Source organism: Arachis stenosperma, chromosome 8 (genome assembly GCF_014773155.1).
Source record: "Arachis stenosperma cultivar V10309 chromosome 8, arast.V10309.gnm1.PFL2, whole genome shotgun sequence".
Lineage (NCBI taxonomy): Eukaryota > Viridiplantae > Streptophyta > Magnoliopsida > Fabales > Fabaceae > Arachis > Arachis stenosperma.
In genome coordinates this window covers 432,253-443,354 of record NC_080384.1, presented here as the reverse complement: position 1 = coordinate 443,354, position 11,102 = coordinate 432,253, and positions in this window count along the sequence as shown.

Here is an 11,102-nt window from a genome sequence, read left to right as displayed (position 1 = left end):
TCGGAATACCACAGACAAGGTTTAGACTTTCCGAATTCTCATGAATGCCGCCATCAATTCTAACTTATACCACGAAAATTCTGATTAAGGAATCTAAGAGATATTCGTTCAATCTAATATAGAATGGAGGTGGTTGTCAGACATACATTCATGGATTGAGGAAGGTGATGAGTGTCACGGATCATCACCTTCTTCATAGTGAGGTGCGAATGAACATCTTAGATAGGAACAAGCATGTTTGAATGTGAAATAGAAATAATTGCATTAATTCATCGAGACGCTGCAGAGCTCCTCACCCCCAACAATGGAGTTTAGAGACTCATGCCATCAAAGAGTATAAAATTCAGATCTAAAAATGTCATGAGATACAAAATAAGTCTCTAAAAGTTGTTTAAATACTAAACTAGTAACCTAGGTTTATAGAAAATGAGTAAACTAAGATAATTGGTGCAGAAATCCACTTCTGGGGCCCACTTGGTATGTGCTGGGGCTGAGACTTAAGCTTCTCACGTGCCTGGGCTGTTTCTGGAGTTGAACGCCAGGTTGTAACCTATTTCTGGCGTTGAACTCCAACTTGCAACCTGTTTCTGGTGCTGAACGCCAGATTGCAACATGGAACTGGCGTTGAACGCCAGTTTACGTTGTCTATCTTCACGCAAAGTATGAACTATTATATATTGGTGGAAAGCCCTGGATGTCTACTTTCCAACCCAATTGAGAACGCGTCAATTGGACTCCTGTAGCTCCAAAAAATCCATTTCGAGTGCAGAGAGGTCAAAATCCAACAGCATCAGCAGTCCTTTTTCAGCCTAAATCAGATTTTTGCTCAGCTCCCTCAATTTCAGCCAGAAAATACTTGAAATTAAAGAAAAATACACAAAATCATAGTAAAGTCCAGAAATATGAATTTTTCCTAAAAACTAATAAAATTATACTAAAAACTAACTAAAACATACTAAAATCTATATGAAATTACCCCCAAAAAGCGTATAAAATATCCGCTCATCCCTTGTCTTTTTCTTTTTTTTTTCCTTTTTTAACTCAGATTTTACTTCTGTACTACATTTGTTTTACCCTTTTATATTTAAAGTATTAAATACGGGTACTCTTTCCCGCTATAACGGAGGGTTTTAACGAGGCCCAAATAAATTTCACTATGTTTTACCCTTCCCCCTTCTACATCCCAAAACGGAATAGAGATACAGCCACAAACACCGAGAGCTGATCACCCTCGGGGCCTAACACACGGATATCTCCGAACACTAACGGCCTACCAAAGGTCCCAAATCACAACGGCTTAAAATAAAAAGCCCAAACAGTCGCACGAGTCACTAAAAAGAAAGCAAGTTATGAGCGACCACGATGGTACAACTCAGAGTCCAAAAAGCATCAAAATACACGGCCTACGGCCAACCAAATATCCAACACAAAACAAAGTTTAAAACAAACCAAAATAAAACAAATAACAATAAAACTATGCAAGGTCAACAATCTGGCCATCGCGGACAGTCTTGAAAGCCCCCATTACCGACACATCCGCACCCGGGGCCAGCACCGAAGCTTGAGCCCTCATCGTTTTCTCGGTGGCCATGATAGCTCCCTTCGCGTCGACCAACAACTCCGCCTTCTCCTTCTTTAGAGCAGCAACTTTGGCCTTCAAAACCTCCAGCTCGTCAAGAATCACGGCAGCCTGAGAACCCGCATCGGAAGCCCGTTGCCGCTCCGCACTCAGCTGAGAAAGAAGCGAAGTCTCGACCTCGGAAAGGCGTAGAATCTCCGCCCCAGCTTCCTCCGAAGACTTCACTGCCTTCTCCCTCGCCACCTCGGCAGCTTCAAACAGCTCTTTCAACTTAGCCACCTCAGCTTGAGAATGACGGAGCTTCTTGTCCAACAGATCGACCTGAGCCATCACGGGCTCAGCCTTTCGAACGATAACAGCAGACCGAAGGAAGGCATGATACACCGACTTAGCTTGGAATGAAATATCACACTCATCAAAAAATGGCTCCGTTCCAGGCATCAAGTGCTGATCTATGAACCCCGAAGCATCAAAACGGCGGTCCATCACAGTAGGCACAACACCCTCCTCCCTAAAGGTCTCACTACTAGGCTCCTCAGGCCTCTTTCTTTTCCAAGAAGCCTCGGCAGCCGTCACCACAACAACTTCAGGCGAGCTCACAGGACCAGGTGAAGCCCGAGCACCAACCCTCACTCCCGACGAAACCACCTCCTGAGAAACAGCTCAGGAATCCACAGTGGGGTTGGAGGCAGGGTTAGCAGGAGATGCCGACGACCCCTCCTCCTGATCCATCGCTGCCTTCAAACGCGACAAGGAAGTCAAACCACCAGCCATCTCAACTGAGAGAAACCGAAGAAAAAACATCAAAAAACAACTAAAGGCACTAAATCGGGAAAACAAACATGAAAAAGAAGGAAACAACCACACACCAATATACGTCCGACAGGCCTCAAGATCCCCCATGACATCCCGAGGATTTAACGGGCGCTCCCCGAACAAATGCCACTAGACACTAGCAATATCCTTATCCTCAGGAGACAAGCCATCATAGGTGACCTTAGTCAAAACCGACGGACCGGCACCGAAGTTCCAATAGGTCGGAAACTGGTGCTCACCCTCTAACGTCAGCCAAAATGGATGATGCCCCTGGACAGGGCACACTTTAAAATACTCTCTCTTGAAACGGTGGAAAGAATCCTTAAACAAACCAAAAATACGGCGGTGAGGCTGAGTCCGGAACGACATATACCCTTTCTTATGCTTTCCCTCCTTAGTCGGAAGAGTACATAAGAAAAGAAAGAGAAACACAGGAACAGAAGCCGGAAGATCGAGATACTAACACACCAGCTCAAAAGACCAGACGGCGGCCCAGCTATTCGGATGAAGCTGAGACGGCGCCACAGAACACCGACTCAGCAAATCCTGAACAAACGGCGAAAAAGGAAGTCGCACGCTGAGCCGGGTAAACATCGACTCATAAACCCACTTCCAATCCGGCACAGTGGGTGAATCAAGATTCAGATAGCAAACACGCTCATCGGCATCCGGGAGGGCAAGCTCGTACTGCCGCTCCGCATCACCGCCACCACAAATCGCCCCCTGATCACGGAGCCTCTGAAGATCGGCCTCCGTCATCCGTGACGGAACGCCTCACACATCGCTAGTCACCCAAGCGTAACGAGCGGGGACGCCCCGGGAAGGGGCTATCAGAGTACCCACACCCTCACTCCTCCGCCGGTGCATACCTAAAACAGGGAGGAGCACCTCCATCAGCCTACTAACCCTACGCAGAAGCATGGAAGATAAAAATCTACTACCCACTATCGAACCAACACGGCGGTGTTCTGCCCCTTCAAACACGAATACCACCACCCCAAAAGACACAAATGCAGCATGAAAGAAAAACAGTAGAATAATGCATGACAAAATACAAAGCCACAAAAACACCACAAAAACGAAAGCAAGAAAGAAACGAAGGCATACCAACTTGATAATGCAGGAAAAGAGCCTGGAAAAAGCTGAGAAGTAGAAGTAGTAGCTCGAAGAAACACCAGAAAGCACCACAGAGAGAAGGAGAATTTTTTCAGAAGAGAGAACGAAAGGAAAATGAAATGAACGAGGGAAGTGAGGTGGAAAGCCAAAACGGTTTCAAAAGGGGCAGGAAAAGACGCAAATAGCCCTAAATAATAAAAAGGCGCATAGGGGCAATAAGGAAAAAGACACCTAAAACGTCCCCTCACAATAAATGCCCCTTGGAAAAAAGAAACCAATAAAGTACGCCTTGAAAAACGCAACAGGCGCATTGGGCACGGAAGAGACACGTCATGACCAAAACGGCCAGACAAAATCTTCGACACGACCATCAAGACTAGGGCCGACACGTCGACTCCCCCTCAAAAAATCAAACGACCATCCGAAGAGAACTAAAGACCTAGCTCACGGTCAAAACCACATCTCCCAGCGACAGACCGACCTTGCTCGCTCTCCCGCTGCGGGGGCAACTGTTACGGATCCGGCCCACGGATCCATGACCTGAGATTGAACCCAAACCCGGCTTCCCCGGTCCAACCCGCCTCACTCTCCTAGAAGGCCCAAAAGCCGGCCCTCTAGAATTCCTAACCGACTTTCGAATTCAAATGTCTTCCTTATCTTAGCCAGATAAGATAAGATAAGATAGCTACCATCACCTATAAATAGAGGACCCAGGTCCCCTCAGCTATTCATTCATTCCTCACACCTTCTACCTCTTAAATCCCTTCTGACTTGAGCGTCGGAGTGTCTTTGCAGGTACCTCCCCTCTCATTGCTCCAGTCAAGTAATCCGGCATCCGCCTCGACCCGCAAGTTCTCGATCCATCTCTCAACCCGTACCGGAGACATCCAGTACAGTATGTGATAGAAAATATTGTGAATGGTTGGTGAATTTACAAATTATTTTGGTTACTTTTTACATTGTTAATCAAAATTGCAATTGAGTGTTAAGAAAATTGTCATTCGAAAATTATAAGGGTATTTGATGATTTTGCATTCAGAGATTATGTAATATATACTTGACATAAGACATCTTACTATACCCAAAAAGAAAAGAAAACTCTCCTTTTGTTACAATTACATTACAGTGATTCTCCCAATTTTTTTTGTTGCCTTTTTTATTGTATCTTTTGTATAGTTTCCTTTTATAAAAGCGGGAGTCGATAACAAGTTCTACCCACTTCAATTCAGAGATAATCAGTAAAAACTATACACATACTTTAGTAAAAACTACGATATAATCATAAATTTCTTTGAAGAAAGGAGTAAAAAGTACTTTATGACTTGGTATTAAGAATATCTGCGTTAGTTGGAGAAATGCATACAACTTTAAGTTATTTAAGTTATCCCAATGAGATGCTGGTGTGTAGATTTTTGCTTCATACTCCCAACTGATTATTTACATGATGGATTATTTGTCAATACTCAATATGATATAAGGCAAGTAGTTAGTTACCCATTGGCCATTTTAATACACGGGAAGCTATGCACCTAATCCTTGGTTTCATCTACCACAAAATGGTGTCAGTACCATATGAATTGAACATTTTATGTTGTTTTATGGCCCTATACATATGAACGACAATATAGCACTCTAATTGGAATAAAAACTTATAAGTTACTGCCTTCAGTGATGTATTACATAACATAAGTTTGATTCGAGAAACACATTTATTGGTGATGTTGTTACCTACATTGAGTTCCTTGCTACCTTTCTTCTTGTTATTCTTGGCAAATTGTTGGGTAATAAATTCAGGTTTTATACCCCAAGCGTCCAGGGACTTATAGTACCAGATTGATAGTTTATTATTTGTGCATATTTTTAGATTCACATCATTCATTGGAAGAATATGAAAATTGAGTTTCAAAGTTTATCCAGAGACATCTAAAAACAATCTAAATATTGCGCAAGAACTTCACATGTGAAAAAAATGACAAAAGAACAAGAAATAATCAATAAAGAGCAAAAGATTAAGTTGGATGGTGCTAAACAAAAGATAAAAGATTAAAGACGTCAACTAAAAGTTCAACAGGAAAAGAATTGATTTTACTGAAAAGACACTTCATACTTTATATAAAATGTTAAATCTCCAACTTTCTTTAACTTTGTCTATTCCTGCAAAAGATGAGTTTAGGACAGACTTTAGTGATGATGAAGATGATAACATGAGTCATTGATGTCAGGAATATATGCTTTTTGATTTAGATTAAAGATTTTTTAGATGAATTAGTTAATACATTTTAATATATTCATGATTTGTGATCTTTTTAAAGACTTTCTTTGTTTTAGATTAATTATTTTTTTCTTATTTTAGTTTGTTTACATTTATAGATATAAGTATTTTAATAATAAGTCTTTTATTAAAACTTTTCTTGCAATTAATTTTTTCATGCCTTTATTATAGGTATGTGTTTATAATTTTAATGATATAATATAAAAAATTTATTTATTATAATAGTCTTAATATAAAAAGTATATCGTATACAAAGTTTTTAATAAAATTATTATTTTTTAAAATATTTATATTAAATAGTAAATTATTTTGTATGATCATTATTTAAAAAATTATATTAAATTTGTAGAAAATTTTTGTGAAAATAATTTTTTATTTTATACGAGATTTGTTTGAAATACGTAAATTATATTGAATTAAATCTGTTTGAAATTTAATCGAAAAAAAAAATCAATTTGTCTAAAATTTGTTTGAAAAAATGTTATATTTGACTCAACTCATTAGAAATTTGTCTAAATTAAAATATTTTTCGTTTGAAATTTGTCCGAAATATATTGTATTTTATGTTGACTAATCCATCTAAAATATATCATAATAGTTAGAAATATGACAAATAAATGTCTATTCAAAATTTGTTACAAAATTGTCTATATTAAGTTTCAGATGAAATTTCAAACAAAATATAAATTAGCAACAAGGATTTTTGAGATAAAAAATTTTGTCTAAATTTTGTTCTAAACAAAAATTTTGTCTTTAGTTTGTTTAAAATTAATCTCAATTTTATCTTAAAATTCATCCAAAAATTACACGCCGATTGGCAATCAAAGATCACAATCAAGTAATTCATGATTCAAGTAAAAACAACACATGATTAATTCTTTAATTTATAAGCAAGAATAAGTTCATATATGGATCGAATAACCGTTGCATTTTTATCAAGCTAAACAAGGAATGGATTCCCATTCAATTGCCAACGACCTCAAGCATAAATTGTACAACGGCTAGTTGATGTAAAAGGAAAATTATTTTTACACTAAAGAAGAGATATGAAGTTCTATATATTGATGAATCATCAAGGAAGAAGGTAACTATTTTCGTGCATATTGAAAACTATAAAAACAGCCCTTTTTCTTATTTTTGAGTGTATTTTTATTTCTCTTTTATCTAGATTTAAACTTATTTTGAAAGATATAAAAAATAAATAAAGAAAGTAGTACACACAAAAGTCATTAAACCTTTGATTGAGAGTTTTGATTTTGAAAATGTATTAGATTAGAGTGCACTTGATTCTCCTTATTAACTAGCTTGGGTTAGTATTTAAGTGATTTATTAAATTTGGAATAGTTTAAACATGTAATTTACAAGAGTGTGAGTCTCTTAAAATTAGGATTTGTAATTAATCTTTATTATAATAAAAATTTTACCATTATTATAATAGAGACTAGACGTATGTCACATTACACTTTATAACCAAATTAAGATATATTGTGATGTTACTCTTCTTTTTTCCCAAAATTTACAACTTGCATTTTTATTTTATTCTCTTATTGCGGAAAGAGACAAAAACAAAAATAATCTTTTACTTATCAATTTTGTTGCATAATAAAAAAAAAATATTAATCATTTATGTTTTATTGAGTCAACCCCGTTGTCAACTCACTTGAAAACTTTCACAAACCTCCACCTCCACTAGCCACCTAATCCTATTCCAACCCCAACCCCAATCCCAACCCCACCTGAACTAGCCCAACCACATCAATGTCAACGCCCTTCGCTCATTGTCACCTTCGTCCAACTTTTCACAATCAATCATTAACGACAACATCAACCATTTTTATAAACAGAAATAAATCAATTTCATAAATTAAAAAATTTAACAAACACTCGAATTCAAGACAAGAAGTAAGAAGACAAGAGTCCGAAAATGAATATAAAAGCAGAAGAGGAGCTTAAAGACAACAGCAAAGAAGAGGCAGAAAAAGAAGGCTTAACAATGGCAGAGTTAGATATAACAACTGCCATTGAGCTTGAAGGCAAAGAATGGAAGCACACACTAACCTAGAGATGGAGGTCAGTGAGGCAAAGGCGATGGCAGTGGCACCAACCACATGCTGGAGGTGATGGCAATAGCGTTGTTGTTGATCTGGAAGAGAAAAAAGGGAGGCTTTGGGAAGGGGATGATTCGGAGGATTATACCATGCTTACTTTTACCAGGAAGTTGGTTTGCAGGTGGGTCGGAGGTGGTGGTGAAGAGTATTAAAAATTGGAGGCGGAGTCGAATTAGAGTTTGAGAATTTTTTATAATTTAGATCATTTTATTTATTGAAACCTATTTTTTAGGATTACAACTTAGTCAAATTTATAAGCATTATAATTTTATCGGTCAGCTTTACTACTTTAGTCTTTTGGTCGTTACGCTATTTATTAACTTAAATTCGACTATGTTATGTAACTTTAAAAGACGATGTTCATTGAAAGTGCTCTTGGTAGGTCGTCGCCCATAACCAATTACAAGGACAAAGTTTTCAAACAAATTATTATTAGACGCACTACTTTTCTATTACTGTTTATTATCCATAATGAAACCAATAAAGAAGAGTAGTTCTTCATATTTTGGGGGGGGGGGGGGGGGTGGTTTTAAATTAGGATTTAATTATTTCGTAGTAAATGCATTCTAATATTCAGTCACAAAAATAAATGCATTCTATATTCATGCACTACTATCACATGGACCAAATTTTTCATTCAATTATCTACTTTCTTTTTCTTTTTTATCTTTGGATTCGAAAGATGTTAAAATCTATTATATATCTCTAATTTTAGAATAAAAATATGTCACATGTTATTTTTTTATTGTAATTGGAATCAAATTTTTTTCTCTAAAATTAAGAAATTCTCTTTTTCTCCTTATTAATTTTACAACCAAAATATGCGACATGTCACTTTCTCATTATAATTGAAATTAAATTATTTCCTCTAAAATTAAAGAATTATTCCCTCCTCCTTACTAATTTTACCAAGGTTGCGAGAACCGGACCGGTCAATGAACCGGTGAGGTTACTGGTTCAATGGTTTAATGGTTCGACCGGGGTTCAACCGGTTTAATTAAATATTAAATAAAATTATAAAAAAACCTAAAAATAATTTTAAATATATTAATTTAATAAAAAACCGTTAAAAAACTGGCCGGTTCGACCGGTTTACCGGTTAACCGGCCAGTTCAACCAGTTTTTTACCGGTTTTTCGTTGGCCGGTTTTTGAGCTTACCCGGATCGGTTAACTGACCGGTTCCCGGTTTTTCCGGTTGAACCGGCCGGTCCGGTCCGGTTTTCAGAACCATGAATTTTACAACCTAAATGTGCCACATGTCACTCCCTCATTGCAATTGAAATCAAATCTTTGGCTCCAAAATTAAAAAGTTCTTCTCTCCACCCTCTTCCCTCTTCCTTTCTCTATTTCTCTCGTTCCTTCAATCACTCTATCTATTTTATATATCTTTATCAATATCAATAATTAAATACTAATTTGACAATCAAAATGTGCAACATAACATTCTATAATTGCATTAAAATTGAAATTGAAATATTAAAATTAAAATTGAAATATACCTCTATTATGTATCATATATTACTATCTAATTTAATAATCAAATGCATTACATAATACTCTCTTATTAAAATTGAGAGAAAATATTTTTTTTCAAAATTAATAAACTTCCTTCTTAAATTCTCTCATCTACTTCTCTCCATTTTTTTATTTCTCTCTATTATTTTTACTCTATATATAATTTATATTTTATATTAGTAATTTGACAAATCAAAATATGTCATCCGATATTTTTTTTACAATTAAAATAAAAATTTTTCTTCAAAAATTAACAAACTCTTACTCTCTTCATCTTTATCTTTCTTTCTCTTTTCTCTCATTCTCTATTTTTCTATCTTTTTTTTTACAGAAAATGAAATTAACAAAATAATATAATTTAAATAAAAATATTATTATTATTATTGTTATTATATACATAATTTTTTAGTTTTTTATTTAGTTTTAAATTTTTACTGCTTATCTTTTTAATTTATATTTTCATTTCTCTTCTTTCAAATATTTATTACATATAATTTTGAGAGAATACTAATGTTATAATTAAAAGTTAGAATCAAGATTCAATTATTTTAAAAAAAATTAATTTTGAGTTAGTTTTATAACTACCAGTATAATTTTTTTATTCTAATATCTAATTATATTTTTATATACATAGAGATAAAAAATATTATTTTTAAATAGTAAGTATAAAAATTAATTATTTCTATTTTGCAGCAGACTTAACAGTTAACACCTAATTAAATATAAAAATATACACGTTAAATTGTTTTAAATTTTAGATAACAAATGTTAAAATTAATTATTAATAAAAATTAAACTTTTTCATATAAAAATGATAACTAAAAATATTATTATTTAATTTTTTATTTAAAGATACTTTGATCTTCTTAGCTAAAGACTTTTATCAACCTACATTTTTTTTATATAAAAGTAGTTTAATTTTATAAATCTTTTGTGTCATATATAATCTATATTGTCCGAACAAAATAAATCGTAATTTTAAAAAATTTATATTTCCGTAATATTATTACGGATAAAAATACTAGTATACACTAATTTGAATATGAAAATAATGTTTGAAAAAAACAATATAGCTCAACTAGTTATCATGATTTCTTATTGTAAAATTAGATGGTGTAGTGGGGACAAGGAGCGGTGGGAATTAGGAGTAGTAATAAGTAGAGGCGCCGGTGAGAAGTGAATACCTTAATGCAAAAAAGCAGAAACATATTAGACACGCCTATAAAGTTTGGTGGTCGGTTGGTGCTTTCATTGACATTCATAATAAATTATTATTCTTCTTCCTGTGCCGCAACCAAACACGCCCCAGTTTTAGGATATATGGCAAACCCATCATTAACGCGAATCCCTTTGTTATGTACTAAATTAATCAATACGGTAGTGCGTGTGGACTTGTATGCTACAACTTTTGACCATTTTCCCTATATAAGTCGTAACGTAACTGTATGTTACATTTTCAGTGTGGTAAGGAAATTGATAAAAGCAACAAAACAAGGGATGTGTAGCTTTCAAATGTGGATTGTGTTTCTCTTCTCATGTTTGTTACTCTTCAATTCATGTGCACTAGTCTACTCATACCCCAACACCATTTACCCTAACACTCCTCCACTGCACCCTCACCACCGGGCACCACCACCACCACCTGGGTGCCACCACCGCACACCGCCGCAGCTGCCTCCAAAACATAGGCCTCAT